Source organism: Triturus cristatus, chromosome 10, assembly GCF_964204655.1.
Source record: "Triturus cristatus chromosome 10, aTriCri1.1, whole genome shotgun sequence".
Lineage (NCBI taxonomy): Eukaryota > Metazoa > Chordata > Amphibia > Caudata > Salamandridae > Triturus > Triturus cristatus.
In genome coordinates, this window is record NC_140593.1 from 847,346,380 (window position 1) to 847,367,366 (window position 20,987).

The following is a 20,987-nucleotide window of genomic DNA, read 5'->3' on the forward strand; positions in this document are numbered from 1 at the left end:
CTTTTGCAAGACGAAACAAATTAATCCGCATCCATCAGTGGTCGCTCTTGTGCCTAGCTTTTTTTTTGTCATGCCATGTTGTATTGTGGGGTCTTTACACTTGTGACATTGCTGTGAACGTTGTAAGTGCAAACATTGGCAGGTGCAGTCAGAAGAGTCAGATCTGTGCACACCCAGGGCTGTCAGGATGGCCGAGTGGTCTAAGGCGCCAGACTCAAGAGAGCTTGATCTTCAGTGCAACTGAGACTTCTGGTCTCCTCATGGAGGCGTGGGTTCAAATCCCACTTCTGACAGGTTTCTTTTACACCCTTAAATCGTCCTGTTTTTTGCAGTGCATTCCCCACACACCACAATCTTTGCACGGACCTGTAACATATGACGAGAAATCCACCAACGATCAGGCTGGTCCCTCAATCACAATTCCATGTATTCCTGGAAGGGACACCTCAGGCACACCTTCCGTTAAATTTGCACTCCATCACACAAACTGCCGTGCTGGTTTCTCATTAAGCAGTTGATCCCATCTTTGTTGTGAGGCTCTCCTGCCACCTTTTGGGCGGAGAAGGCACTGTCCCTGCAACAACACAGGCAGACATGTTCAACAGGGCTTCCTGGTTATGTGGGAGGAGCAGATTGTCATTGGTCCCCCCTTGCGAATTTTAATTTACATAAGGAAGACAGAGAGGTAGCTGGGAGTAGGCAGTACACACGGACATTGAACTCTATCTTGTGATTTGCAGCCAATTCTAGATTGAGGCAGGAGGAAAGGAGGTGATTTGCCCAACAATGGCCATACTGGGAATTCAGCCACCCTGGGGCTCCCAGGTGAGTGTTTCAGTCCTGCGAGCCACTCATATAAATCTCGCCTGATCGAGCCTGATCGAGCGCTGAGTGAGCGTGTTTGAATCCAAGAATCAAATGCCTCTGTCTTAGGAGCAAGAATTGGCAGGCCCTCCCTTGCATCTGGGGTGGAAGTCTATGGGGTAAGTGTCCAGGACTTGCAGAGGAGTACAAGTGCCAGAAAGTGCCTGCAGTTCTCATCAGCGCCTTTTTTCTGCTCTCTGGCAGCTAGGATATCGACTGATCCCTTCCTTGCAAGAGTGAAAAAAACAACACCTTGAGAGAAAACATGACTTTGTGTGGTTCACATAGAGAGAGAGCAGCCAAATAGCCCTGCTTTGTTTCTGAAAGACGCATCAGAAATTGCTTAAAATGCTGACTGGGGAATCAGGCTCGTTGGTCTAGGGGTATGATTCTCGCTTCGGGTGCGAGAGGTCCCGGGTTCAAATCCCGGACGAGCCCATGCTGTGGAATTATTTTTAGGCTGCTTATTATATAGGGCCATTTCTTCTTTTCAATGCTATAAGACGCCGTGTATGGTGAGAAAGTTCCTTTCCCTCTACGCTATTTCCCACTTTTGGCGTATAGAATTTCAGTGCCGGACTTCTTTGCAACTGCTTTTCTGGGGTGGGCCATCAGTGTAGGAAAATTAAATGCAAAGTGTTTTTCTAGTGTGATTTCAGGTATGGTTTTAAAATCGCCTTTTGGAATAAAAGTGGTCCTCGTTCCTTTCTTCCAAAGAAAGAGATCGGGTAAGGAGGGTCCAACTTTGAGCTTCATGGACATTGGCCCTTGGTCTGTGCATTCCAGCCCACTACATGCCAAGAAGATTCGTGCAAGCGTGTCTGTTTCTGTAGTGTAGTGGTTATCACGTTCGCTTTACACGCGAAAGGTCCCTGGTTCGAGACCGGGCAGAAACAGCAGCTTTCTGTTTTTCACACAGTTTGCATTTACTCTCTCAACTTATAGGAAAGCTGAGATAATGGAAGCTGTCTATCCCTCACCAGCGTGATGTACTGTGCTCCAGGGGCATCAGTGACAGCTCAAAAAGAGAAGTGACGATAGTTTGCGCTATTCGTTTGCACGTCCTTGTGTACTGAAGGTTGGGCCTACTTCATGAAAGCAAGGCATGAGAGCAGAAATGGTTTTATTGACCTCAGCGAGAGCATACACCTAGAACAAACAAAATGTCTGAAGGATAGAGGCATTTTCATTTCTTGTTCGATGACGGCCATGGAAAAGACAGCAACCATATTGCAGAAGAGAGCAGCATGTGCAGTTGCTTGCTTTGGGTGAAGCATTCACTAACTCGCTGCCAATAACCCCCGGAGCCGGTGCGAAAGGCGACTCTTGTGTGCCTCGGCTCGTTGGTCTAGGGGTATGATTCTCGCTTAGGGTGCGAGAGGTCCCGGGTTCAAATCCCGGACGAGCCCTTTTTCAGAGGTAAACATACGAATCCTACTCAAAACTCACAATGCCTGACTATTTCTCATTACACTCGCCGCATTGTTGCACAAAATATTTTGAACCTCAGAAGAAACATGGATCACCATGCTTTTTCTGCCTTCATGCTTAGTCTGTGTGTGTCCCAGGTGATGCTTTCCCAAGGTGTACTTGCTGGCATTTAGGCATCAGATATTTGTCTGTCGATGCCTGCATAAGTCAATTTTTAATACGTCTAATTGCAAGCATGTTGGCTGATATCTCTGCAGTTTTCACACTTGCTCCTCGCTTTCTGAGTGGCTGCTGATACAGCAGAATAGAAGTAGAGAGAATCCTTGAGAGGAACCTTGCTCTAACAGTAAAACACAGCAAGTGAGTTTCTGTAGTGTAGTGGTCATCACGTTCGCCTAACACGCGAAAGGTCCCCGGTTCGAGACTGTGCATGAGCTGCTTTTATGTGCACCCTCTAAAACCTTATTATCTCAATGCAAGCTTAAGAAGAGGCGGTCCTTGAACCCAGCGAGCCGTGGGAAACTTCCTTTACTTTTGCAAGACGAAACAAATTAATCCGCATCCATCAGTGGTCGCTCTTGTGCCTAGCTTTTTTTTTGTCATGCCATGTTGTATTGTGGGGTCTTTACACTTGTGACATTGCTGTGAACGTTGTAAGTGCAAACATTGGCAGGTGCAGTCAGAAGAGTCAGATCTGTGCACACCCAGGGCTGTCAGGATGGCCGAGTGGTCTAAGGCGCCAGACTCAAGAGAGCTTGATCTTCAGTGCAACTGAGACTTCTGGTCTCCTCATGGAGGCGTGGGTTCAAATCCCACTTCTGACAGGTTTCTTTTACACCCTTAAATCGTCCTGTTTTTTGCAGTGCATTCCCCACACACCACAATCTTTGCACGGACCTGTAACATATGACGAGAAATCCACCAACGATCAGGCTGGTCCCTCAATCACAATTCCATGTATTCCTGGAAGGGACACCTCAGGCACACCTTCCGTTAAATTTGCACTCCATCACACAAACTGCCGTGCTGGTTTCTCATTAAGCAGTTGATCCCATCTTTGTTGTGAGGCTCTCCTGCCACCTTTTGGGCGGAGAAGGCACTGTCCCTGCAACAACACAGGCAGACATGTTCAACAGGGCTTCCTGGTTATGTGGGAGGAGCAGATTGTCATTGGTCCCCCCTTGCGAATTTTAATTTACATAAGGAAGACAGAGAGGTAGCTGGGAGTAGGCAGTACACACGGACATTGAACTCTATCTTGTGATTTGCAGCCAATTCTAGATTGAGGCAGGAGGAAAGGAGGTGATTTGCCCAACAATGGCCATACTGGGAATTCAGCCACCCTGGGGCTCCCAGGTGAGTGTTTCAGTCCTGCGAGCCACTCATATAAATCTCGCCTGATCGAGCCTGATCGAGCGCTGAGTGAGCGTGTTTGAATCCAAGAATCAAATGCCTCTGTCTTAGGAGCAAGAATTGGCAGGCCCTCCCTTGCATCTGGGGTGGAAGTCTATGGGGTAAGTGTCCAGGACTTGCAGAGGAGTACAAGTGCCAGAAAGTGCCTGCAGTTCTCATCAGCGCCTTTTTTCTGCTCTCTGGCAGCTAGGATATCGACTGATCCCTTCCTTGCAAGAGTGAAAAAAACAACACCTTGAGAGAAAACATGACTTTGTGTGGTTCACATAGAGAGAGAGCAGCCAAATAGCCCTGCTTTGTTTCTGAAAGACGCATCAGAAATTGCTTAAAATGCCGACTGGGGAATCAGGCTCGTTGGTCTAGGGGTATGATTCTCGCTTCGGGTGCGAGAGGTCCCGGGTTCAAATCCCGGACGAGCCCATGCTGTGGAATTATTTTTAGGCTGCTTATTATATAGGGCCATTTCTTCTTTTCAATGCTATAAGACGCCGTGTATGGTGAGAAAGTTCCTTTCCCTCTACGCTATTTCCCACTTTTGGCGTATAGAATTTCAGTGCCGGACTTCTTTGCAACTGCTTTTCTGGGGTGGACCATCAGTGTAGGAAAATTAAATGCAAAGTGTTTTTCTAGTGTGATTTCAGGTATGGTTTTAAAATCGCCTTTTGGAATAAAAGTGGTCCTCGTTCCTTTCTTCCAAAGAAAGAGATCGGGTAAGGAGGGTCCAACTTTGAGCTTCATGGACATTGGCCCTTGGTCTGTGCATTCCAGCCCACTACATGCCAAGAAGATTCGTGCAAGCGTGTCTGTTTCTGTAGTGTAGTGGTTATCACGTTCGCTTTACACGCGAAAGGTCCCTGGTTCGAGACCGGGCAGAAACAGCAGCTTTCTGTTTTTCACACAGTTTGCATTTACTTTCTCAACTTATAGGAAAGCTGAGATAATGGAAGCTGTCTATCCCTCACCAGCGTGATGTACTGTGCTCCAGGGGCATCAGTGACAGCTCAAAAAGAGAAGTGACGATAGTTTGCGCTATTCGTTTGCACGTCCTTGTGTACTGAAGGTTGGGCCTACTTCATGAAAGCAAGGCATGAGAGCAGAAATGGTTTTATTGACCTCACCGAGAGCATACACCTAGAACAAACAAAATGTCTGAAGGATAGAGGCATTTTCATTTCTTGTTCGATGACGGCCATGGAAAAGACAGCAACCATATTGCAGAAGAGAGCAGCATGTGCAGTTGCTTGCTTTGGGTGAAGCATTCACTAACTCGCTGCCAATAACCCCCGGAGCCGGTGCGAAAGGCGACTCTTGTGTGCCTCGGCTCGTTGGTCTAGGGGTATGATTCTCGCTTAGGGTGCGAGAGGTCCCGGGTTAAAATCCCGGACGAGCCCTTTTTCAGAGGTAAACATACGAATCCTACTCAAAACTCACAATGCCTGACTATTTCTCATTACACTCGCCGCATTGTTGCACAAAATATTTTGAACCTCAGAAGAAACATGGATCACCATGCTTTTTCTGCCTTCATGCTTAGTCTGTGTGTGTCCCAGGTGATGCTTTCCCAAGGTGTACTTGCTGGCATTTAGGCATCAGATATTTGTCTGTCGATGCCTGCATAAGTCAATTTTTAATACGTCTAATTGCAAGCATGTTGGCTGATATCTCTGCAGTTTTCACACTTGCTCCTCGCTTTCTGAGTGGCTGCTGATACAGCAGAATAGAAGTAGAGAGAATCCTTGAGAGGAACCTTGCTCTAACAGTAAAACACAGCAAGTGAGTTTCTGTAGTGTAGTGGTCATCACGTTCGCCTAACACGCGAAAGGTCCCCGGTTCGAGACTGTGCATGAGCTGCTTTTATGTGCACCCTCTAAAACCTTATTATCTCAATGCAAGCTTAAGAAGAGGCGGTCCTTGAACCCAGCGAGCCGTGGGAAACTTCCTTTACTTTTGCAAGACGAAACAAATTAATCCGCATCCATCAGTGGTCGCTCTTGTGCCTAGCTTTTTTTTTGTCATGCCATGTTGTATTGTGGGGTCTTTACACTTGTGACATTGCTGTGAACGTTGTAAGTGCAAACATTGGCAGGTGCAGTCAGAAGAGTCAGATCTGTGCACACCCAGGGCTGTCAGGATGGCCGAGTGGTCTAAGGCGCCAGACTCAAGAGAGCTTGATCTTCAGTGCAACTGAGACTTCTGGTCTCCTCATGGAGGCGTGGGTTCAAATCCCACTTCTGACAGGTTTCTTTTACACCCTTAAATCGTCCTGTTTTTTGCAGTGCATTCCCCACACACCACAATCTTTGCACGGACCTGTAACATATGACGAGAAATCCACCAACGATCAGGCTGGTCCCTCAATCACAATTCCATGTATTCCTGGAAGGGACACCTCAGGCACACCTTCCGTTAAATTTGCACTCCATCACACAAACTGCCGTGCTGGTTTCTCATTAAGCAGTTGATCCCATCTTTGTTGTGAGGCTCTCCTGCCACCTTTTGGGCGGAGAAGGCACTGTCCCTGCAACAACACAGGCAGACATGTTCAACAGGGCTTCCTGGTTATGTGGGAGGAGCAGATTGTCATTGGTCCCCCCTTGCGAATTTTAATTTACATAAGGAAGACAGAGAGGTAGCTGGGAGTAGGCAGTACACACGGACATTGAACTCTATCTTGTGATTTGCAGCCAATTCTAGATTGAGGCAGGAGGAAAGGAGGTGATTTGCCCAACAATGGCCATACTGGGAATTCAGCCACCCTGGGGCTCCCAGGTGAGTGTTTCAGTCCTGCGAGCCACTCATATAAATCTCGCCTGATCGAGCCTGATCGAGCGCTGAGTGAGCGTGTTTGAATCCAAGAATCAAATGCCTCTGTCTTAGGAGCAAGAATTGGCAGGCCCTCCCTTGCATCTGGGGTGGAAGTCTATGGGGTAAGTGTCCAGGACTTGCAGAGGAGTACAAGTGCCAGAAAGTGCCTGCAGTTCTCATCAGCGCCTTTTTTCTGCTCTCTGGCAGCTAGGATATCGACTGATCCCTTCCTTGCAAGAGTGAAAAAAACAACACCTTGAGAGAAAACATGACTTTGTGTGGTTCACATAGAGAGAGAGCAGCCAAATAGCCCTGCTTTGTTTCTGAAAGACGCATCAGAAATTGCTTAAAATGCCGACTGGGGAATCAGGCTCGTTGGTCTAGGGGTATGATTCTCGCTTCGGGTGCGAGAGGTCCCGGGTTCAAATCCCGGACGAGCCCATGCTGTGGAATTATTTTTAGGCTGCTTATTATATAGGGCCATTTCTTCTTTTCAATGCTATAAGACGCCGTGTATGGTGAGAAAGTTCCTTTCCCTCTACGCTATTTCCCACTTTTGGCGTATAGAATTTCAGTGCCGGACTTCTTTGCAACTGCTTTTCTGGGGTGGACCATCAGTGTAGGAAAATTAAATGCAAAGTGTTTTTCTAGTGTGATTTCAGGTATGGTTTTAAAATCGCCTTTTGGAATAAAAGTGGTCCTCGTTCCTTTCTTCCAAAGAAAGAGATCGGGTAAGGAGGGTCCAACTTTGAGCTTCATGGACATTGGCCCTTGGTCTGTGCATTCCAGCCCACTACATGCCAAGAAGATTCGTGCAAGCGTGTCTGTTTCTGTAGTGTAGTGGTTATCACGTTCGCTTTACACGCGAAAGGTCCCTGGTTTGAGACCGGGCAGAAACAGCAGCTTTCTGTTTTTCACACAGTTTGCATTTACTTTCTCAACTTATAGGAAAGCTGAGATAATGGAAGCTGTCTATCCCTCACCAGCGTGATGTACTGTGCTCCAGGGGCATCAGTGACAGCTCAAAAAGAGAAGTGACGATAGTTTGCGCTATTCGTTTGCACGTCCTTGTGTACTGAAGGTTGGGCCTACTTCATGAAAGCAAGGCATGAGAGCAGAAATGGTTTTATTGACCTCACCGAGAGCATACACCTAGAACAAACAAAATGTCTGAAGGATAGAGGCATTTTCATTTCTTGTTCGATGACGGCCATGGAAAAGACAGCAACCATATTGCAGAAGAGAGCAGCATGTGCAGTTGCTTGCTTTGGGTGAAGCATTCACTAACTCGCTGCCAATAACCCCCGGAGCCGGTGCGAAAGGCGACTCTTGTGTGCCTCGGCTCGTTGGTCTAGGGGTATGATTCTCGCTTAGGGTGCGAGAGGTCCCGGGTTCAAATCCCGGACGAGCCCTTTTTCAGAGGTAAACATACGAATCCTACTCAAAACTCACAATGCCTGACTATTTCTCATTACACTCGCCGCATTGTTGCACAAAATATTTTGAACCTCAGAAGAAACATGGATCACCATGCTTTTTCTGCCTTCATGCTTAGTCTGTGTGTGTCCCAGGTGATGCTTTCCCAAGGTGTACTTGCTGGCATTTAGGCATCAGATATTTGTCTGTCGATGCCTGCATAAGTCAATTTTTAATACGTCTAATTGCAAGCATGTTGGCTGATATCTCTGCAGTTTTCACACTTGCTCCTCGCTTTCTGAGTGGCTGCTGATACAGCAGAATAGAAGTAGAGAGAATCCTTGAGAGGAACCTTGCTCTAACAGTAAAACACAGCAAGTGAGTTTCTGTAGTGTAGTGGTCATCACGTTCGCCTAAAACGCGAAAGGTCCCCGGTTCGAGACTGTGCATGAGCTGCTTTTATGTGCACCCTCTAAAACCTTATTATCTCAATGCAAGCTTAAGAAGAGGCGGTCCTTGAACCCAGCGAGCCGTGGGAAACTTCCTTTACTTTTGCAAGACGAAACAAATTAATCCGCATCCATCAGTGGTCGCTCTTGTGCCTAGCTTTTTTTTTGTCATGCCATGTTGTATTGTGGGGTCTTTACACTTGTGACATTGCTGTGAACGTTGTAAGTGCAAACATTGGCAGGTGCAGTCAGAAGAGTCAGATCTGTGCACACCCAGGGCTGTCAGGATGGCCGAGTGGTCTAAGGCGCCAGACTCAAGAGAGCTTGATCTTCAGTGCAACTGAGACTTCTGGTCTCCTCATGGAGGCGTGGGTTCAAATCCCACTTCTGACAGGTTTCTTTTACACCCTTAAATCGTCCTGTTTTTTGCAGTGCATTCCCCACACACCACAATCTTTGCACGGACCTGTAACATATGACGAGAAATCCACCAACGATCAGGCTGGTCCCTCAATCACAATTCCATGTATTCCTGGAAGGGACACCTCAGGCACACCTTCCGTTAAATTTGCACTCCATCACACAAACTGCCGTGCTGGTTTCTCATTAAGCAGTTGATCCCATCTTTGTTGTGAGGCTCTCCTGCCACCTTTTGGGCGGAGAAGGCACTGTCCCTGCAACAACACAGGCAGACATGTTCAACAGGGCTTCCTGGTTATGTGGGAGGAGCAGATTGTCATTGGTCCCCCCTTGCGAATTTTAATTTACATAAGGAAGACAGAGAGGTAGCTGGGAGTAGGCAGTACACACGGACATTGAACTCTATCTTGTGATTTGCAGCCAATTCTAGATTGAGGCAGGAGGAAAGGAGGTGATTTGCCCAACAATGGCCATACTGGGAATTCAGCCACCCTGGGGCTCCCAGGTGAGTGTTTCAGTCCTGCGAGCCACTCATATAAATCTCGCCTGATCGAGCCTGATCGAGCGCTGAGTGAGCGTGTTTGAATCCAAGAATCAAATGCCTCTGTCTTAGGAGCAAGAATTGGCAGGCCCTCCCTTGCATCTGGGGTGGAAGTCTATGGGGTAAGTGTCCAGGACTTGCAGAGGAGTACAAGTGCCAGAAAGTGCCTGCAGTTCTCATCAGCGCCTTTTTTCTGCTCTCTGGCAGCTAGGATATCGACTGATCCCTTCCTTGCAAGAGTGAAAAAAACAACACCTTGAGAGAAAACATGACTTTGTGTGGTTCACATAGAGAGAGAGCAGCCAAATAGCCCTGCTTTGTTTCTGAAAGACGCATCAGAAATTGCTTAAAATGCCGACTGGGGAATCAGGCTCGTTGGTCTAGGGGTATGATTCTCGCTTCAGGTGCGAGAGGTCCCGGGTTCAAATCCCGGACGAGCCCATGCTGTGGAATTATTTTTAGGCTGCTTATTATATAGGGCCATTTCTTCTTTTCAATGCTATAAGACGCCGTGTATGGTGAGAAAGTTCCTTTCCCTCTACGCTATTTCCCACTTTTGGCGTATAGAATTTCAGTGCCGGACTTCTTTGCAACTGCTTTTCTGGGGTGGGCCATCAGTGTAGGAAAATTAAATGCAAAGTGTTTTTCTAGTGTGATTTCAGGTATGGTTTTAAAATCGCCTTTTGGAATAAAAGTGGTCCTCGTTCCTTTCTTCCAAAGAAAGAGATCGGGTAAGGAGGGTCCAACTTTGAGCTTCATGGACATTGGCCCTTGGTCTGTGCATTCCAGCCCACTACATGCCAAGAAGATTCGTGCAAGCGTGTCTGTTTCTGTAGTGTAGTGGTTATCACGTTCGCTTTACACGCGAAAGGTCCCTGGTTCGAGACCGGGCAGAAACAGCAGCTTTCTGTTTTTCACACAGTTTGCATTTACTCTCTCAACTTATAGGAAAGCTGAGATAATGGAAGCTGTCTATCCCTCACCAGCGTGATGTACTGTGCTCCAGGGGCATCAGTGACAGCTCAAAAAGAGAAGTGACGATAGTTTGCGCTATTCGTTTGCACGTCCTTGTGTACTGAAGGTTGGGCCTACTTCATGAAAGCAAGGCATGAGAGCAGAAATGGTTTTATTGACCTCAGCGAGAGCATACACCTAGAACAAACAAAATGTCTGAAGGATAGAGGCATTTTCATTTCTTGTTCGATGACGGCCATGGAAAAGACAGCAACCATATTGCAGAAGAGAGCAGCATGTGCAGTTGCTTGCTTTGGGTGAAGCATTCACTAACTCGCTGCCAATAACCCCCGGAGCCGGTGCGAAAGGCGACTCTTGTGTGCCTCGGCTCGTTGGTCTAGGGGTATGATTCTCGCTTAGGGTGCGAGAGGTCCCGGGTTCAAATCCCGGACGAGCCCTTTTTCAGAGGTAAACATACGAATCCTACTCAAAACTCACAATGCCTGACTATTTCTCATTACACTCGCCGCATTGTTGCACAAAATATTTTGAACCTCAGAAGAAACATGGATCACCATGCTTTTTCTGCCTTCATGCTTAGTCTGTGTGTGTCCCAGGTGATGCTTTCCCAAGGTGTACTTGCTGGCATTTAGGCATCAGATATTTGTCTGTCGATGCCTGCATAAGTCAATTTTTAATACGTCTAATTGCAAGCATGTTGGCTGATATCTCTGCAGTTTTCACACTTGCTCCTCGCTTTCTGAGTGGCTGCTGATACAGCAGAATAGAAGTAGAGAGAATCCTTGAGAGGAACCTTGCTCTAACAGTAAAACACAGCAAGTGAGTTTCTGTAGTGTAGTGGTCATCACGTTCGCCTAACACGCGAAAGGTCCCCGGTTCGAGACTGTGCATGAGCTGCTTTTATGTGCACCCTCTAAAACCTTATTATCTCAATGCAAGCTTAAGAAGAGGCGGTCCTTGAACCCAGCGAGCCGTGGGAAACTTCCTTTACTTTTGCAAGACGAAACAAATTAATCCGCATCCATCAGTGGTCGCTCTTGTGCCTAGCTTTTTTTTTGTCATGCCATGTTGTATTGTGGGGTCTTTACACTTGTGACATTGCTGTGAACGTTGTAAGTGCAAACATTGGCAGGTGCAGTCAGAAGAGTCAGATCTGTGCACACCCAGGGCTGTCAGGATGGCCGAGTGGTCTAAGGCGCCAGACTCAAGAGAGCTTGATCTTCAGTGCAACTGAGACTTCTGGTCTCCTCATGGAGGCGTGGGTTCAAATCCCACTTCTGACAGGTTTCTTTTACACCCTTAAATCGTCCTGTTTTTTGCAGTGCATTCCCCACACACCACAATCTTTGCACGGACCTGTAACATATGACGAGAAATCCACCAACGATCAGGCTGGTCCCTCAATCACAATTCCATGTATTCCTGGAAGGGACACCTCAGGCACACCTTCCGTTAAATTTGCACTCCATCACACAAACTGCCGTGCTGGTTTCTCATTAAGCAGTTGATCCCATCTTTGTTGTGAGGCTCTCCTGCCACCTTTTGGGCGGAGAAGGCACTGTCCCTGCAACAACACAGGCAGACATGTTCAACAGGGCTTCCTGGTTATGTGGGAGGAGCAGATTGTCATTGGTCCCCCCTTGCGAATTTTAATTTACATAAGGAAGACAGAGAGGTAGCTGGGAGTAGGCAGTACACACGGACATTGAACTCTATCTTGTGATTTGCAGCCAATTCTAGATTGAGGCAGGAGGAAAGGAGGTGATTTGCCCAACAATGGCCATACTGGGAATTCAGCCACCCTGGGGCTCCCAGGTGAGTGTTTCAGTCCTGCGAGCCACTCATATAAATCTCGCCTGATCGAGCCTGATCGAGCGCTGAGTGAGCGTGTTTGAATCCAAGAATCAAATGCCTCTGTCTTAGGAGCAAGAATTGGCAGGCCCTCCCTTGCATCTGGGGTGGAAGTCTATGGGGTAAGTGTCCAGGACTTGCAGAGGAGTACAAGTGCCAGAAAGTGCCTGCAGTTCTCATCAGCGCCTTTTTTCTGCTCTCTGGCAGCTAGGATATCGACTGATCCCTTCCTTGCAAGAGTGAAAAAAACAACACCTTGAGAGAAAACATGACTTTGTGTGGTTCACATAGAGAGAGAGCAGCCAAATAGCCCTGCTTTGTTTCTGAAAGACGCATCAGAAATTGCTTAAAATGCCGACTGGGGAATCAGGCTCGTTGGTCTAGGGGTATGATTCTCGCTTCGGGTGCGAGAGGTCCCGGGTTCAAATCCCGGACGAGCCCATGCTGTGGAATTATTTTTAGGCTGCTTATTATATAGGGCCATTTCTTCTTTTCAATGCTATAAGACGCCGTGTATGGTGAGAAAGTTCCTTTCCCTCTACGCTATTTCCCACTTTTGGCGTATAGAATTTCAGTGCCGGACTTCTTTGCAACTGCTTTTCTGGGGTGGACCATCAGTGTAGGAAAATTAAATGCAAAGTGTTTTTCTAGTGTGATTTCAGGTATGGTTTTAAAATCGCCTTTTGGAATAAAAGTGGTCCTCGTTCCTTTCTTCCAAAGAAAGAGATCGGGTAAGGAGGGTCCAACTTTGAGCTTCATGGACATTGGCCCTTGGTCTGTGCATTCCAGCCCACTACATGCCAAGAAGATTCGTGCAAGCGTGTCTGTTTCTGTAGTGTAGTGGTTATCACGTTCGCTTTACACGCGAAAGGTCCCTGGTTTGAGACCGGGCAGAAACAGCAGCTTTCTGTTTTTCACACAGTTTGCATTTACTTTCTCAACTTATAGGAAAGCTGAGATAATGGAAGCTGTCTATCCCTCACCAGCGTGATGTACTGTGCTCCAGGGGCATCAGTGACAGCTCAAAAAGAGAAGTGACGATAGTTTGCGCTATTCGTTTGCACGTCCTTGTGTACTGAAGGTTGGGCCTACTTCATGAAAGCAAGGCATGAGAGCAGAAATGGTTTTATTGACCTCACCGAGAGCATACACCTAGAACAAACAAAATGTCTGAAGGATAGAGGCATTTTCATTTCTTGTTCGATGACGGCCATGGAAAAGACAGCAACCATATTGCAGAAGAGAGCAGCATGTGCAGTTGCTTGCTTTGGGTGAAGCATTCACTAACTCGCTGCCAATAACCCCCGGAGCCGGTGCGAAAGGCGACTCTTGTGTGCCTCGGCTCGTTGGTCTAGGGGTATGATTCTCGCTTAGGGTGCGAGAGGTCCCGGGTTCAAATCCCGGACGAGCCCTTTTTCAGAGGTAAACATACGAATCCTACTCAAAACTCACAATGCCTGACTATTTCTCATTACACTCGCCGCATTGTTGCACAAAATATTTTGAACCTCAGAAGAAACATGGATCACCATGCTTTTTCTGCCTTCATGCTTAGTCTGTGTGTGTCCCAGGTGATGCTTTCCCAAGGTGTACTTGCTGGCATTTAGGCATCAGATATTTGTCTGTCGATGCCTGCATAAGTCAATTTTTAATACGTCTAATTGCAAGCATGTTGGCTGATATCTCTGCAGTTTTCACACTTGCTCCTCGCTTTCTGAGTGGCTGCTGATACAGCAGAATAGAAGTAGAGAGAATCCTTGAGAGGAACCTTGCTCTAACAGTAAAACACAGCAAGTGAGTTTCTGTAGTGTAGTGGTCATCACGTTCGCCTAACACGCGAAAGGTCCCCGGTTCGAGACTGTGCATGAGCTGCTTTTATGTGCACCCTCTAAAACCTTATTATCTCAATGCAAGCTTAAGAAGAGGCGGTCCTTGAACCCAGCGAGCCGTGGGAAACTTCCTTTACTTTTGCAAGACGAAACAAATTAATCCGCATCCATCAGTGGTCGCTCTTGTGCCTAGCTTTTTTTTTGTCATGCCATGTTGTATTGTGGGGTCTTTACACTTGTGACATTGCTGTGAACGTTGTAAGTGCAAACATTGGCAGGTGCAGTCAGAAGAGTCAGATCTGTGCACACCCAGGGCTGTCAGGATGGCCGAGTGGTCTAAGGCGCCAGACTCAAGAGAGCTTGATCTTCAGTGCAACTGAGACTTCTGGTCTCCTCATGGAGGCGTGGGTTCAAATCCCACTTCTGACAGATTTCTTTTACACCCTTAAATCGTCCTGTTTTTTGCAGTGCATTCCCCACACACCACAATCTTTGCACGGACCTGTAACATATGACGAGAAATCCACCAACGATCAGGCTGGTCCCTCAATCACAATTCCATGTATTCCTGGAAGGGACACCTCAGGCACACCTTCCGTTAAATTTGCACTCCATCACACAAACTGCCGTGCTGGTTTCTCATTAAGCAGTTGATCCCATCTTTGTTGTGAGGCTCTCCTGCCACCTTTTGGGCGGAGAAGGCACTGTCCCTGCAACAACACAGGCAGACATGTTCAACAGGGCTTCCTGGTTATGTGGGAGGAGCAGATTGTCATTGGTCCCCCCTTGCGAATTTTAATTTACATAAGGAAGACAGAGAGGTAGCTGGGAGTAGGCAGTACACACGGACATTGAACTCTATCTTGTGATTTGCAGCCAATTCTAGATTGAGGCAGGAGGAAAGGAGGTGATTTGCCCAACAATGGCCATACTGGGAATTCAGCCACCCTGGGGCTCCCAGGTGAGTGTTTCAGTCCTGCGAGCCACTCATATAAATCTCGCCTGATCGAGCCTGATCGAGCGCTGAGTGAGCGTGTTTGAATCCAAGAATCAAATGCCTCTGTCTTAGGAGCAAGAATTGGCAGGCCCTCCCTTGCATCTGGGGTGGAAGTCTATGGGGTAAGTGTCCAGGACTTGCAGAGGAGTACAAGTGCCAGAAAGTGCCTGCAGTTCTCATCAGCGCCTTTTTTCTGCTCTCTGGCAGCTAGGATATCGACTGATCCCTTCCTTGCAAGAGTGAAAAAAACAACACCTTGAGAGAAAACATGACTTTGTGTGGTTCACATAGAGAGAGAGCAGCCAAATAGCCCTGCTTTGTTTCTGAAAGACGCATCAGAAATTGCTTAAAATGCCGACTGGGGAATCAGGCTCGTTGGTCTAGGGGTATGATTCTCGCTTCGGGTGCGAGAGGTCCCGGGTTCAAATCCCGGACGAGCCCATGCTGTGGAATTATTTTTAGGCTGCTTATTATATAGGGCCATTTCTTCTTTTCAATGCTATAAGACGCCGTGTATGGTGAGAAAGTTCCTTTCCCTCTACGCTATTTCCCACTTTTGGCGTATAGAATTTCAGTGCCGGACTTCTTTGCAACTGCTTTTCTGGGGTGGGCCATCAGTGTAGGAAAATTAAATGCAAAGTGTTTTTCTAGTGTGATTTCAGGTATGGTTTTAAAATCGCCTTCTGGAATAAAAGTGGTCCTCGTTCCTTTCTTCCAAAGAAAGAGATCGGGTAAGGAGGGTCCAACTTTGAGCTTCATGGACATTGGCCCTTGGTCTGTGCATTCCAGCCCACTACATGCCAAGAAGATTCGTGCAAGCGTGTCTGTTTCTGTAGTGTAGTGGTTATCACGTTCGCTTTACACGCGAAAGGTCCCTGGTTCGAGACCGGGCAGAAACAGCAGCTTACTGTTTTTCACACAGTTTGCATTTACTCTCTCAACTTATAGGAAAGCTGAGATAATGGAAGCTGTCTATCCCTCACCAGCGTGATGTACTGTGCTCCAGGGGCATCAGTGACAGCTCAAAAAGAGAAGTGACGATAGTTTGCGCTATTCGTTTGCACGTCCTTGTGTACTGAAGGTTGGGCCTACTTCATGAAAGCAAGGCATGAGAGCAGAAATGGTTTTATTGACCTCAGCGAGAGCATACACCTAGAACAAACAAAATGTCTGAAGGATAGAGGCATTTTCATTTCTTGTTCGATGACGGCCATGGAAAAGACAGCAACCATATTGCAGAAGAGAGCAGCATGTGCAGTTGCTTGCTTTGGGTGAAGCATTCACTAACTCGCTGCCAATAACCCCCGGAGCCGGTGCGAAAGGCGACTCTTGTGTGCCTCGGCTCGTTGGTCTAGGGGTATGATTCTCGCTTAGGGTGCGAGAGGTCCCGGGTTCAAATCCCGGACGAGCCCTTTTTCAGAGGTAAACATACGAATCCTACTCAAAACTCACAATGCCTGACTATTTCTCATTACACTCGCCGCATTGTTGCACAAAATATTTTGAACCTCAGAAGAAACATGGATCACCATGCTTTTTCTGCCTTCATGCTTAGTCTGTGTGTGTCCCAGGTGATGCTTTCCCAAGGTGTACTTGCTGGCATTTAGGCATCAGATATTTGTCTGTCGATGCCTGCATAAGTCAATTTTTAATACGTCTAATTGCAAGCATGTTGGCTGATATCTCTGCAGTTTTCACACTTGCTCCTCGCTTTCTGAGTGGCTGCTGATACAGCAGAATAGAAGTAGAGAGAATCCTTGAGAGGAACCTTGCTCTAACAGTAAAACACAGCAAGTGAGTTTCTGTAGTGTAGTGGTCATCACGTTCGCCTAACACGCGAAAGGTCCCCGGTTCGAGACTGTGCATGAGCTGCTTTTATGTGCACCCTCTAAAACCTTATTATCTCAATGCAAGCTTAAGAAGAGGCGGTCCTTGAACCCAGCGAGCCGTGGGAAACTTCCTTTACTTTTGCAAGACGAAACAAATTAATCCGCATCCATCAGTGGTCGCTCTTGTGCCTAGCTTTTTTTTTGTCATGCCATGTTGTATTGTGGGGTCTTTACACTTGTGACATTGCTGTGAACGTTGTAAGTGCAAACATTGGCAGGTGCAGTCAGAAGAGTCAGATCTGTGCACACCCAGGGCTGTCAGGATGGCCGAGTGGTCTAAGGCGCCAGACTCAAGAGAGCTTGATCTTCAGTGCAACTGAGACTTCTAGTCTCCTCATGGAGGCGTGGGTTCAAATCCCACTTCTGACAGGTTTCTTTTACACCCTTAAATCGTCCTGTTTTTTGCAGTGCATTCCCCACACACCACAATCTTTGCACGGACCTGTAACATATGACGAGAAATCCACCAACGATCAGGCTGGTCCCTCAATCACAATTCCATGTATTCCTGGAAGGGACACCTCAGGCACACCTTCCGTTAAATTTGCACTCCATCACACAAACTGCCGTGCTGGTTTCTCATTAAGCAGTTGATCCCATCTTTGTTGTGAGGCTCTCCTGCCACCTTTTGGGCGGAGAAGGCACTGTCCCTGCAACAACACAGGCAGACATGTTCAACAGGGCTTCCTGGTTATGTGGGAGGAGCAGATTGTCATTGGTCCCCCCTTGCGAATTTTAATTTACATAAGGAAGACAGAGAGGTAGCTGGGAGTAGGCAGTACACACGGACATTGAACTCTATCTTGTGATTTGCAGCCAATTCTAGATTGAGGCAGGAGGAAAGGAGGTGATTTGCCCAACAATGGCCATACTGGGAATTCAGCCACCCTGGGGCTCCCAGGTGAGTGTTTCAGTCCTGCGAGCCACTCATATAAATCTCGCCTGATCGAGCCTGATCGAGCGCTGAGTGAGCGTGTTTGAATCCAAGAATCAAATGCCTCTGTCTTAGGAGCAAGAATTGGCAGGCCCTCCCTTGCATCTGGGGTGGAAGTCTATGGGGTAAGTGTCCAGGACTTGCAGAGGAGTACAAGTGCCAGAAAGTGCCTGCAGTTCTCATCAGCGCCTTTTTTCTGCTCTCTGGCAGCTAGGATATCGACTGATCCCTTCCTTGCAAGAGTGAAAAAAACAACACCTTGAGAGAAAACATGACTTTGTGTGGTTCACATAGAGAGAGAGCAGCCAAATAGCCCTGCTTTGTTTCTGAAAGACGCATCAGAAATTGCTTAAAATGCCGACTGGGGAATCAGGCTCGTTGGTCTAGGGGTATGATTCTCGCTTCGGGTGCGAGAGGTCCCGGGTTCAAATCCCGGACGAGCCCATGCTGTGGAATTATTTTTAGGCTGCTTATTATATAGGGCCATTTCTTCTTTTCAATGCTATAAGACGCCGTGTATGGTGAGAAAGTTCCTTTCCCTCTACGCTATTTCCCACTTTTGGCGTATAGAATTTCAGTGCCGGACTTCTTTGCAACTGCTTTTCTGGGGTGGACCATCAGTGTAGGAAAATTAAATGCAAAGTGTTTTTCTAGTGTGATTTCAGGTATGGTTTTAAAATCGCCTTTTGGAATAAAAGTGGTCCTCGTTCCTTTCTTCCAAAGAAAGAGATCGGGTAAGGAGGGTCCAACTTTGAGCTTCATGGACATTGGCCCTTGGTCTGTGCATTCCAGCCCACTACATGCCAAGAAGATTCGTGCAAGCGTGTCTGTTTCTGTAGTGTAGTGGTTATCACGTTCGCTTTACACGCGAAAGGTCCCTGGTTTGAGACCGGGCAGAAACAGCAGCTTTCTGTTTTTCACACAGTTTGCATTTACTTTCTCAACTTATAGGAAAGCTGAGATAATGGAAGCTGTCTATCCCTCACCAGCGTGATGTACTGTGCTCCAGGGGCATCAGTGACAGCTCAAAAAGAGAAGTGACGATAGTTTGCGCTATTCGTTTGCACGTCCTTGTGTACTGAAGGTTGGGCCTACTTCATGAAAGCAAGGCATGAGAGCAGAAATGGTTTTATTGACCTCACCGAGAGCATACACCTAGAACAAACAAAATGTCTGAAGGATAGAGGCATTTTCATTTCTTGTTCGATGACGGCCATGGAAAAGACAGCAACCATATTGCAGAAGAGAGCAGCATGTGCAGTTGCTTGCTTTGGGTGAAGCATTCACTAACTCGCTGCCAATAACCCCCGGAGCCGGTGCGAAAGGCGACTCTTGTGTGCCTCGGCTCGTTGGTCTAGGGGTATGATTCTCGCTTAGGGTGCGAGAGGTCCCGGGTTCAAATCACGGACGAGCCCTTTTTCAGAGGTAAACATACGAATCCTACTCAAAACTCACAATGCCTGACTATTTCTCATTACACTCGCCGCATTGTTGCACAAAATATTTTGAACCTCAGAAGAAACATGGATCACCATGCTTTTTCTGCCTTCATGCTTAGTCTGTGTGTGTCCCAGGTGATGCTTTCCCAAGGTGTACTTGCTGGCATTTAGGCATCAGATATTTGTCTGTCGATGCCTGCATAAGTCAATTTTTAATACGTCTAATTGCAAGCATGTTGGCTGATATCTCTGCAGTTTTCACACTTGCTCCTCGCTTTCTGAGTGGCTGCTGATACAGCAGAATAGAAGTAGAGAGAATCCTTGAGAGGAACCTTGCTCTAACAGTAAAACACAGCAAGTGAGTTTCTGTAGTGTAGTGGTCATCACGTTCGCCTAACACGCGAAAGGTCCCCGGTTCGAGACTGTGCATGAGCTGCTTTTATGTGCACCCTCTAAAACCTTATTATCTCAATGCAAGCTTAAGAAGAGGCGGTCCTTGAACCCAGCGAGCCGTGGGAAACTTCCTTTACTTTTGCAAGACGAAACAAATTAATCCGCATCCATCAGTGGTCGCTCTTGTGCCTAGCTTTTTTTTTGTCATGCCATGTTGTATTGTGGGGTCTTTACACTTGTGACATTGCTGTGAACGTTGTAAGTGCAAACATTGGCAGGTGCAGTCAGAAGAGTCAGATCTGTGCACACCCAGGGCTGTCAGGATGGCCGAGTGGTCTAAGGCGCCAGACTCAAGAGAGCTTGATCTTCAGTGCAACTGAGACTTCTGGTCTCCTCATGGAGGCGTGGGTTCAAATCCCACTTCTGACAGGTTTCTTTTACACCCTTAAATCGTCCTGTTTTTTGCAGTGCATTCCCCACACACCACAATCTTTGCACGGACCTGTAACATATGACGAGAAATCCACCAACGATCAGGCTGGTCCCTCAATCACAATTCCATGTATTCCTGGAAGGGACACCTCAGGCACACCTTCCGTTAAATTTGCACTCCATCACACAAACTGCCGTGCTGGTTTCTCATTAAGCAGTTGATCCCATCTTTGTTGTGAGGCTCTCCTGCCACCTTTTGGGCGGAGAAGGCACTGTCCCTGCAACAACACAGGCAGACATGTTCAACAGGGCTTCCTGGTTATGTGGGAGGAGCAGATTGTCATTGGTCCCCCCTTGCGAATTTTAATTTACATAAGGAAGACAGAGAGGTAGCTGGGAGTAGGCAGTACACACGGACATTGAACTCTATCTTGTGATTTGCAGCCAATTCTAGATTGAGGCAGGAGGAAAGGAGGTGATTTGCCCAACAATGGCCATACTGGGAATTCAGCCACCCTGGGGCTCCCAGGTGAGTGTTTCAGTCCTGCGAGCCACTCATATAAATCTCGCCTGATCGAGCCTGATCGAGCGCTGAGTGAGCGTGTTTGAATCCAAGAATCAAATGCATCTGTCTTAGGAGCAAGAATTGGCAGGCCCTCCCTTGCATCTGGGGTGGAAGTCTATGGGGTAAGTGTCCAGGACTTGCAGAGGAGTACAAGTGCCAGAAAGTGCCTGCAGTTCTCATCAGCGCCTTTTTTCTGCTCTCTGGCAGCTAGGATATCGACTGATCCCTTCCTTGCAAGAGTGAAAAAAACAACACCTTGAGAGAAAACATGACTTTGTGTGGTTCACATAGAGAGAGAGCAGCCAAATATCCCTGCTTTGTTTCTGAAAGACGCATCAGAAATT

The 20,987-nt window shown here is 47.3% G+C and overlaps 25 non-coding genes across 25 annotated transcripts; all 25 read left to right on the forward strand.

The window, feature by feature from the left end:
* The first annotated feature begins 181 nt into the window (after positions 1–181).
* TRNAL-CAA (transfer RNA leucine (anticodon CAA)) lies at positions 182–293 on the forward strand. Its single transcript has 2 exons — positions 182–219; positions 248–293. It is a non-coding gene; the product is annotated as a tRNA-Leu (tRNA).
* A 937-nt stretch (positions 294–1,230) lies between these two features.
* TRNAP-CGG (transfer RNA proline (anticodon CGG)) lies at positions 1,231–1,302 on the forward strand. Its single transcript has one exon. It is a non-coding gene; the product is annotated as a tRNA-Pro (tRNA).
* Positions 1,303–1,687: 385 nt separating this feature from the next.
* TRNAV-UAC (transfer RNA valine (anticodon UAC)) lies at positions 1,688–1,760 on the forward strand. The gene has a single exon. It is a non-coding gene; the product is annotated as a tRNA-Val (tRNA).
* Positions 1,761–2,201: 441 nt separating this feature from the next.
* On the forward strand, positions 2,202–2,273 carry TRNAP-AGG (transfer RNA proline (anticodon AGG)). The gene has a single exon. It is a non-coding gene; the product is annotated as a tRNA-Pro (tRNA).
* A 734-nt stretch (positions 2,274–3,007) lies between these two features.
* Positions 3,008–3,119, forward strand: TRNAL-CAA (transfer RNA leucine (anticodon CAA)). The gene is made up of 2 exons: positions 3,008–3,045; positions 3,074–3,119. It is a non-coding gene; the product is annotated as a tRNA-Leu (tRNA).
* Positions 3,120–4,056: 937 nt separating this feature from the next.
* Positions 4,057–4,128, forward strand: TRNAP-CGG (transfer RNA proline (anticodon CGG)). The gene has a single exon. It is a non-coding gene; the product is annotated as a tRNA-Pro (tRNA).
* A 385-nt stretch (positions 4,129–4,513) lies between these two features.
* TRNAV-UAC (transfer RNA valine (anticodon UAC)) lies at positions 4,514–4,586 on the forward strand. Its single transcript has one exon. It is a non-coding gene; the product is annotated as a tRNA-Val (tRNA).
* A 1,247-nt stretch (positions 4,587–5,833) lies between these two features.
* TRNAL-CAA (transfer RNA leucine (anticodon CAA)) lies at positions 5,834–5,945 on the forward strand. The gene is made up of 2 exons: positions 5,834–5,871; positions 5,900–5,945. It is a non-coding gene; the product is annotated as a tRNA-Leu (tRNA).
* A 937-nt stretch (positions 5,946–6,882) lies between these two features.
* Positions 6,883–6,954, forward strand: TRNAP-CGG (transfer RNA proline (anticodon CGG)). Its single transcript has one exon. It is a non-coding gene; the product is annotated as a tRNA-Pro (tRNA).
* Positions 6,955–7,339: 385 nt separating this feature from the next.
* TRNAV-UAC (transfer RNA valine (anticodon UAC)) lies at positions 7,340–7,412 on the forward strand. Its single transcript has one exon. It is a non-coding gene; the product is annotated as a tRNA-Val (tRNA).
* Positions 7,413–7,853: 441 nt separating this feature from the next.
* Positions 7,854–7,925, forward strand: TRNAP-AGG (transfer RNA proline (anticodon AGG)). The gene has a single exon. It is a non-coding gene; the product is annotated as a tRNA-Pro (tRNA).
* Positions 7,926–8,659: 734 nt separating this feature from the next.
* On the forward strand, positions 8,660–8,771 carry TRNAL-CAA (transfer RNA leucine (anticodon CAA)). The gene is made up of 2 exons: positions 8,660–8,697; positions 8,726–8,771. It is a non-coding gene; the product is annotated as a tRNA-Leu (tRNA).
* A 1,394-nt stretch (positions 8,772–10,165) lies between these two features.
* Positions 10,166–10,238, forward strand: TRNAV-UAC (transfer RNA valine (anticodon UAC)). Its single transcript has one exon. It is a non-coding gene; the product is annotated as a tRNA-Val (tRNA).
* A 441-nt stretch (positions 10,239–10,679) lies between these two features.
* TRNAP-AGG (transfer RNA proline (anticodon AGG)) lies at positions 10,680–10,751 on the forward strand. The gene has a single exon. It is a non-coding gene; the product is annotated as a tRNA-Pro (tRNA).
* Positions 10,752–11,485: 734 nt separating this feature from the next.
* Positions 11,486–11,597, forward strand: TRNAL-CAA (transfer RNA leucine (anticodon CAA)). The gene is made up of 2 exons: positions 11,486–11,523; positions 11,552–11,597. It is a non-coding gene; the product is annotated as a tRNA-Leu (tRNA).
* A 937-nt stretch (positions 11,598–12,534) lies between these two features.
* Positions 12,535–12,606, forward strand: TRNAP-CGG (transfer RNA proline (anticodon CGG)). Its single transcript has one exon. It is a non-coding gene; the product is annotated as a tRNA-Pro (tRNA).
* A 385-nt stretch (positions 12,607–12,991) lies between these two features.
* TRNAV-UAC (transfer RNA valine (anticodon UAC)) lies at positions 12,992–13,064 on the forward strand. Its single transcript has one exon. It is a non-coding gene; the product is annotated as a tRNA-Val (tRNA).
* A 441-nt stretch (positions 13,065–13,505) lies between these two features.
* TRNAP-AGG (transfer RNA proline (anticodon AGG)) lies at positions 13,506–13,577 on the forward strand. Its single transcript has one exon. It is a non-coding gene; the product is annotated as a tRNA-Pro (tRNA).
* Positions 13,578–14,311: 734 nt separating this feature from the next.
* Positions 14,312–14,423, forward strand: TRNAL-CAA (transfer RNA leucine (anticodon CAA)). Its single transcript has 2 exons — positions 14,312–14,349; positions 14,378–14,423. It is a non-coding gene; the product is annotated as a tRNA-Leu (tRNA).
* Positions 14,424–15,360: 937 nt separating this feature from the next.
* Positions 15,361–15,432, forward strand: TRNAP-CGG (transfer RNA proline (anticodon CGG)). The gene has a single exon. It is a non-coding gene; the product is annotated as a tRNA-Pro (tRNA).
* Positions 15,433–15,817: 385 nt separating this feature from the next.
* On the forward strand, positions 15,818–15,890 carry TRNAV-UAC (transfer RNA valine (anticodon UAC)). The gene has a single exon. It is a non-coding gene; the product is annotated as a tRNA-Val (tRNA).
* A 441-nt stretch (positions 15,891–16,331) lies between these two features.
* Positions 16,332–16,403, forward strand: TRNAP-AGG (transfer RNA proline (anticodon AGG)). Its single transcript has one exon. It is a non-coding gene; the product is annotated as a tRNA-Pro (tRNA).
* Positions 16,404–18,186: 1,783 nt separating this feature from the next.
* Positions 18,187–18,258, forward strand: TRNAP-CGG (transfer RNA proline (anticodon CGG)). Its single transcript has one exon. It is a non-coding gene; the product is annotated as a tRNA-Pro (tRNA).
* A 385-nt stretch (positions 18,259–18,643) lies between these two features.
* Positions 18,644–18,716, forward strand: TRNAV-UAC (transfer RNA valine (anticodon UAC)). Its single transcript has one exon. It is a non-coding gene; the product is annotated as a tRNA-Val (tRNA).
* Positions 18,717–19,963: 1,247 nt separating this feature from the next.
* TRNAL-CAA (transfer RNA leucine (anticodon CAA)) lies at positions 19,964–20,075 on the forward strand. The gene is made up of 2 exons: positions 19,964–20,001; positions 20,030–20,075. It is a non-coding gene; the product is annotated as a tRNA-Leu (tRNA).
* The last annotated feature ends 912 nt before the right edge of the window (positions 20,076–20,987 follow it).